This window comes from Sciurus vulgaris (assembly GCF_902686455.1).
Source record: "Sciurus vulgaris genome assembly, chromosome: 6".
In the NCBI taxonomy this organism is placed as follows: Eukaryota; Metazoa; Chordata; class Mammalia; order Rodentia; family Sciuridae; genus Sciurus; species Sciurus vulgaris.
The window spans coordinates 115,801,819-115,808,357 of record NC_136466.1 but is presented as its reverse complement, the minus strand read 5'-3'; the positions used below and the strand labels follow the sequence as shown (position 1 = coordinate 115,808,357).

Here is a 6,539-nt window from a genome sequence, read left to right as displayed (position 1 = left end):
AGGCCAAGGAGTGGGATAGCTGGGTCAAATGGTGGTTCCATTCCAAGCTTTCTGAGGAATCTCCATACTGCTTTCCAGAGTGGCTGCACTAATTTGCAACCCCACCAGCAATGTATGAGTGTACCCTTTTCCCCACATCCTCGCCAACACCTATTGTTGCTTGTGTTCTTGATGATCACCATTCTAATTGGGGTGAGATGAAATCTTAGGGTAGTTTTGATTTGCATTTCTCTTATTACTAGAGATGTTGAACATGTTTCCATATGTTTGTTGATTGCTTGTACATCTTCTTCTGTGAAGTGTCTGTTCATTTCCTTAGCCCATTTGTTGATTGGATTATTTGTATTCTTGGTGTAGAGTTTTTTGAGTTCTTTATAGATTCTGGAAATTAGTGCTCTATCTGAAGTATGAGAGGCAAAGATATTCTCCCACTCTGTAGGCTCTCTCTTCGCATTGCTGATAGTTTCCTTTGCTAAGAGAAAGCTTTTTAGTTTGAATCTATCCCAGTTATTGATTCTTGCTTTTATTTCTTGGGCTATGGGAGTCCTGTTAAGGAAGTCTGATCCTAAGCCAACAAGTTGAAGGTTTGAACCTACTTTTTCTTCTATAAGATGCAGGGTCCGTTGAGCGTGGCGCTCGGACTCCCCAGTGGCCCGTCCGCTGGCCTTTCCGCCGCCTCCCTCGTTCCCTGAGCGCGCCATGTGCAGGCCAGCGGCCTGGGTGGAGACCCAGGACTAGGCAGCACGGAGAGGGACAGCGGGCGGGCGGGCAGTAGGAGCGCAGGTCTCTATATGGCAGCGGCTCTGTAGGGCCTGGCTATCCGGCTCTGGCGCTCGGCTGCCGCCCGCTCCTATGGGGTCTTCTGCAAGGGGTTGACCCGCACACTGCTTATCTTCTTCGACCTGGCCTGGCGACTGTGCATCAACTTCCCCTACCTCTACATCGTGGCTTCCATGATGCTCAACGTGCGCCTGCAGGTTCATATTGAGATCCACTGAAGGCCCTTCCCTGATTGAAAAAGGTGTCACCCCAGGCTCACTGCATCAAAGAACACAAAGCATGAGGGACGGAGGAGGGATCCTCAGCACCTGCCTGACAGAAGCAAAGGGAGAGGGAGGAGATGACTAGGATAAACAATTATGTAGCCTTAAGAAAAGAACGCAGAAGGGGAGTCCTTGCCCAGCAGATGTACCTTTCTGGATGGATAAGTTTGCGGCTGACGTAAATGGAAATTCACAGAATAAGATGTTATCATTGGAAAGGAAAAACGATCTGAGTGACACTGGTCTTTTGCTTCAAAATGGCAACAAAGAGCTTCCATATTTGAAGAAATCAATGGGAAGAAATTCAGCTCCTGCAGCTGCTCCGACCAAGGCCATGGGTCTGTTCTCTGCTCCTGCAGAAGAGCATCTTGCTGGGGTGTTCCTCCGTGTCAGGGAAGCTCTGGGGAGGGACTGGCTAAGACGTGGGCCCAGAGCCATAGACAACCACAAAGGACAGTGCCCCAAAAGAGAGCCTTGGGTGTCAGGACAGCCAGTCCATCTAAAACTGTGGGAAATGGGAGTTTTTAAGGGTGAACCACCAAGTGCTCTTCACGAGGGTGTAGGCTCTGAGTCGGAACTGTCTTGCCTGCATTCTGTGCTGCCTGCAACACTGCACTCCAGTCCTGAAGTACTCCTAGAAGACAAGACAAGATGTGTTTTCCTTGACCATTTAAAGCCCATGTTTTCAGAACAAACAGCAGAATATAAGAAAATGTTTTCATGTGTAAAAAGTACCTCAAATGGTCTGCAGATAACACTGGGGTTACTGGCTCTACAGCCTTTTCAGTTAGCAGATCCCATATGCCATAGTTAAGGTACAAGCAGATTAATAAAAATAGTAGATTAATTTTACAAGTTGACTTAGGATGATTTCTTTCCCATTAAGTCTGGATGCAGACAGCTCAGCCGCTCAGATCCTGTTTTGGTTTGTGTGACCTGGTAGAGAATAAACTGAGTTCACTCACCAAAAGCTGATGGATGCAGAAGAAAAATTTTTAGCATGTTTTAAATTGTACTTAAAAGACACTTAGAATTGAGAAACCCTTTCGGGTGATTATTTATATATCCAGTTTAATATCAGATGAGCGTATGGTGATTTAACATGAAATACTTTATGTATCTTGAGATCTCTACCCATTCCAAAGGGCTATTGTCCCAGACATTGTCTTGTCTCCTTAGCTTGTCTCTGATCACTTCCTGAAAGTGAATATTTGTAAAGTCTACCCACTATATTTTTATTAAACCTTGCTGAGCTCATGGCAAGCTGTTGCCATTTCTGCATCTCATAGAATAATTCTGGTCTGCAGCAAATTTGATTTCTCACACTCCTTCCACTTGAAGTGTTGTTTAAATGGAGGCCCTATGGTGAAAGTTGCAATATTAAATTTAATCATCTCAAACTAGGAACCCTAGTAGTGTTACCCTAAGTGAAAAGGAACTGGAGACTCTCTGCTCTGGCTCAGATGTAGAGAGGCAAATCAAGAATCTCCTTTACAAAAGTCCTAAGAATTGAGGTCTTTTACACTAAGATTTTTCTGAAGTGACCCGTTTTATTGTTCATTGATGATTTTATTAATAAAGGTCATTTAAAAGTGTAAGTTTTTAAGGACTCCCAAAGTGAGACTTAAAACAGCTATTTGGGGGATAACTGATTGCATATATCAATTTATATTGTGTGCTACATTACTATGCCATGTGCTATTTTAGTGTTGGGGAAAATGGAGAATAAAATCTGTTCTTTAGCATAATAAATGTCTTATTTTATATGTGTAAAAAAAAAAAAAAAAGATGCAGGGTCTCTGGTCTGATTCCAAGGTCCTTGATCCATTTTGAGTTGAGTTTTGTGCAGGGTGAGAGATAGGGGTTTAGTTTCATTCTGTTGCATATGGATTTCCAGTTTTCCCAGCACCATTTGTTGAAGAGGCTATCTTTTCTCCATTGCATACTTTTGGCCCCTTTGTCTAGTATAAGAAAATTGTATTTATTTGGGTTTGTGTCTATGTCCTCTATTCTGTACCATTGATCTACCTGTCTATTTTGGTACCAATACCATGCCGTTTTTGTTACTATTACTTTGTAATAGAGTTGAAGATCTGGGATTGCGATACCCCCTGCTTCGCTCTTTCTACTGAGGATTGCTTTAGCTATTCTGGGCTTCTTATTCTTCCAGATGAATTTCATAATTGCTTGCTCTATTTCTGTAAGGTACGTCATTGGGATTTTAATTGGAATTTCATTGAAATTCCACTTTTGGTAGCACTTTTGGTAGTATGGCCATTTTGACAATATTAATTCTGCCTATCTAAGAACATGGGAGATCTTTTCATCTTCTAAGGTTTTCTTTAGTTTCTTTCTTTAGTGTTCTGTAGTTCTCATTGTAGAGGTCTTTCACCTCTTTTGTGAGATTGATTGGTCCTGGTCTTATAGATTCATTCATTTCCAATTCATTTCTCGTCTCTATTTTCCCTGAAGCTTTTCTGGCCCCAGTTGTTGTCATCTCACACCCAAGCAGTAGTATCATTGTTGGCCCTTACTCTCTTCACTTCTTTCTGCAGTGTGCTTAGTATCCTAACTGGTTGCCCTAGGTATTAGTCAACTTCTTGTTACTGTGACAAAATACCTGGAAAAATCAACTCAGAGGAGGAAAGATTTATTTGGTCATGTTTCAGAGGTTTCAGTTCAAGGTCAGACAGCTGTGTTGCTTTGGGCCTGAGATAAGGCCCATCACGGCAGGGAGGGTGTGGTAGAGAAATGGTGCTCAACTCCTGGAGGCCAGGATGCAGAGAGAGCAAGGAAGGGACTGGGGCAGGGTACTCCCATCTAGGTCGTGCCCCCAGTGGCTCGCTTCCTCCAATTTCCACCACCTCTCAACACCACCTTCAAATTGTGAAAGTATTAATGGATTAATCCACTAATGAGATCAAAGCCCTCACAAGCCAATCGTCTTACTGAAGGTCAACCCTCTGAACATTCCTGCCTTGGGAACCAAATTTTCAACAGAGGAGCCTTTGGGGGAACACTGCAAATTCAAACCAAAACACTCTGACACAAATGGTCAATTTTCATTGATATGAAAAGAAATAAGCACATGGACAGTGGAAATGGAAGTCAAGAGAGGCAACTGGCAACTGTTATCAAAAATGTAAGTTCATATACTCTACAAACCAGTAATTCTATCTCCAGGAATGTATCCTTATAGGAATGCATGTTCAGCGTCATGCTTACAAAGATGTCAATTGTATTGTCCTTGGTAGCAAAAGGCTACAAGCAAATTAAACGTTCATGAGTGTAAAACTAGTGAACACACACACATGTGTATATGTTTCCACATGCATAGAATATTTCAAGTAGTATCCGCAGAAAACTGGGAATAGCTATTGCCTCTGAAAAATGAGGACTGGGGTTAGATGAAGAGCCACTTTTTATTTTATATCTTTTGACATAATTTGATTTTTTAACTTTGCCATATGGTATTTTCAGCCACGACATTAAATTTTTAAAATGTTTCAATCAATAAATGGGCAAAAGACCTGAGCAGACATATCATAGAAGAAGAAATACAATCAATCAACAAATATATGAAAAAATGTTCAATATCTCTAGTAATTGGAGAAATACAAATAAAACTACTGTAAGATTTCATCTCACTTCAGAAGGAATGGCAATTATCAAAAATTCAAGTAACAATAAATATTGGTGAGGATGTGGGGAAAAAGGTACACTCATACATTGCTGGTGTAATGGCAAATTGGTACAACCACTCTGGAAAGCTGTATGGAGATTCCTCAAAAAACCTGGAATGGAACCAGCATTTGACCCTGTCATCCACTCCTTGGCAAGTGACGCAGTTGCATCAATGTTTAGAGCAGCTCAATTCACAATAGCCAAGCTATGGTTCAACTAACCCAGGTGCCCTTCAACAGATGAATGGATAAAGAAAATGTGGTATACAAAAACAGTGGAATATTACTCAGCCATAAAAAATGAAATTATGCATTTGATGGCAAATGGATGGAACTGAAGAATATTATGCTTAGTGAAATAAGCCAATCCCCCAAAACCAAAGGTCAAATGTTCTCTCTGATATGTGGATATTAACACACAATAAGGGTGGGGAGAGAAGAATTGAAGTTCATTGAATTAGACAAAAGGGAATAAAGTAGAATGATTCAGACATAACTTTCTTGTGTTTTTATATGAATACATGACCAGTGTAACTCCACATCATACACAGAATAGAATGTTATACTCCATGTATATATATGTCAAAATACATTCTACTACTGTCATGTATAACTAAAAACAACAAATTTAAAAAAAAAAAAAATGTTGTAGAGCTTGAGTGAAACCTCTAGTGGTAGGCTGAGGAAGAGTCCCTGCAAGGGTATCAGGTACAAATCCCTGGGACCTGTGAATGCTGCCTTTTGTGGAAAGAATATCTTTGTAGATGTGATTAAGTTAAGGATCTTGAAATTTTACAGGATTACCTAAATGGGGGTGATAAATGTCATCACCGGTATCTTTATCAGAGGGAGATTTGGATACAGATACACACACAAAGGGGTGATGTGAGGACAGAGCAGAGAGAAGTTTGAAGATCTGGACTGCAATATTGGAGGGATGTAGTCACACAAGTTGGAAGACGCAAGGAACTGGTTCTTCCCAAAAACTTCTGGAGGAAGTGTGGCTTCAGTGACACTTTGATTTTGTGAGATCAGATTTTGATTTCAGACTTCTGGCCTGCAGAACAATGAGAATAAATTCCTGTTGTTTTAAGTCAATAGTTCATGATAATTTGTTACAGCCACCATAGAAAATTATTAGAGCTCTCAATTAGTTAAATGTGATATGAATATAGTTTAGGATAATTCATCTAGAAATTGAGAGAATAAAACGTAGAGTGCTAAAATCTGAGAAAAGAGATGGCAATCAGAATATTTGTTGTAAAGGTCTAAGTTAAAGGGTCATAGGAATTAAATTTGTGAAAGTAAAGAAGAAAAAGGAATACAAAGTCCATCTTAATGAAAAATTGAAAGAAAAGTCAACCAAAGACTTTCAGGTCTATAAAAGACACAGATGAATAGAGATGGTCTTTTGAAAAAGCAATCTGGGATATCCATTTAAAAAACTATGAACTCTGAGCCCTACCTCATGCCATAGACAAAATCTAATTCCAGCTGGACTGCAGATTTTAACAGGAAAGATAAAAACAATAAACTTTTGGATAAAAATAGGAAAGAACATCTTTGTGACCTTGAAGTAGAAATGCTTTCTAAAACCAGTCACAAAAGAAGTGAAAATCATGAAAGAAAAATAACATCATAAAACGACACCAAAAAAGGAAGTAAAAAAGGAAACTCACATAATCTGACAAAGGGCTCGGACCCTGACCATATATGTATTAGCTACTCATCAATAAGAAATGGGCAAAGAAATGAACTGACACTTAACAATGGAGTTTGTTTTTTCATGCTGTCATGACTGACATGCGAATAG

General features: G+C 40.0%; 2 pseudogenes across 2 annotated transcripts; both read left to right on the top strand.

The window, feature by feature from the left end:
• Nucleotides 1-791: 791 nt before the first annotated feature.
• LOC306664548 (small integral membrane protein 10-like protein 3) lies at nt 792-998 on the top strand (annotated as a pseudogene). Its single transcript has one exon. The product of its transcript is annotated as a small integral membrane protein 10-like protein 3 (transcript).
• On the top strand, nt 869-2,058 carry LOC306664547 (protein FAM220A-like; annotated as a pseudogene). Its single transcript has one exon. The product of its transcript is annotated as a protein FAM220A-like (transcript).
• Nucleotides 2,059-6,539: the final 4,481 nt, after the last annotated feature.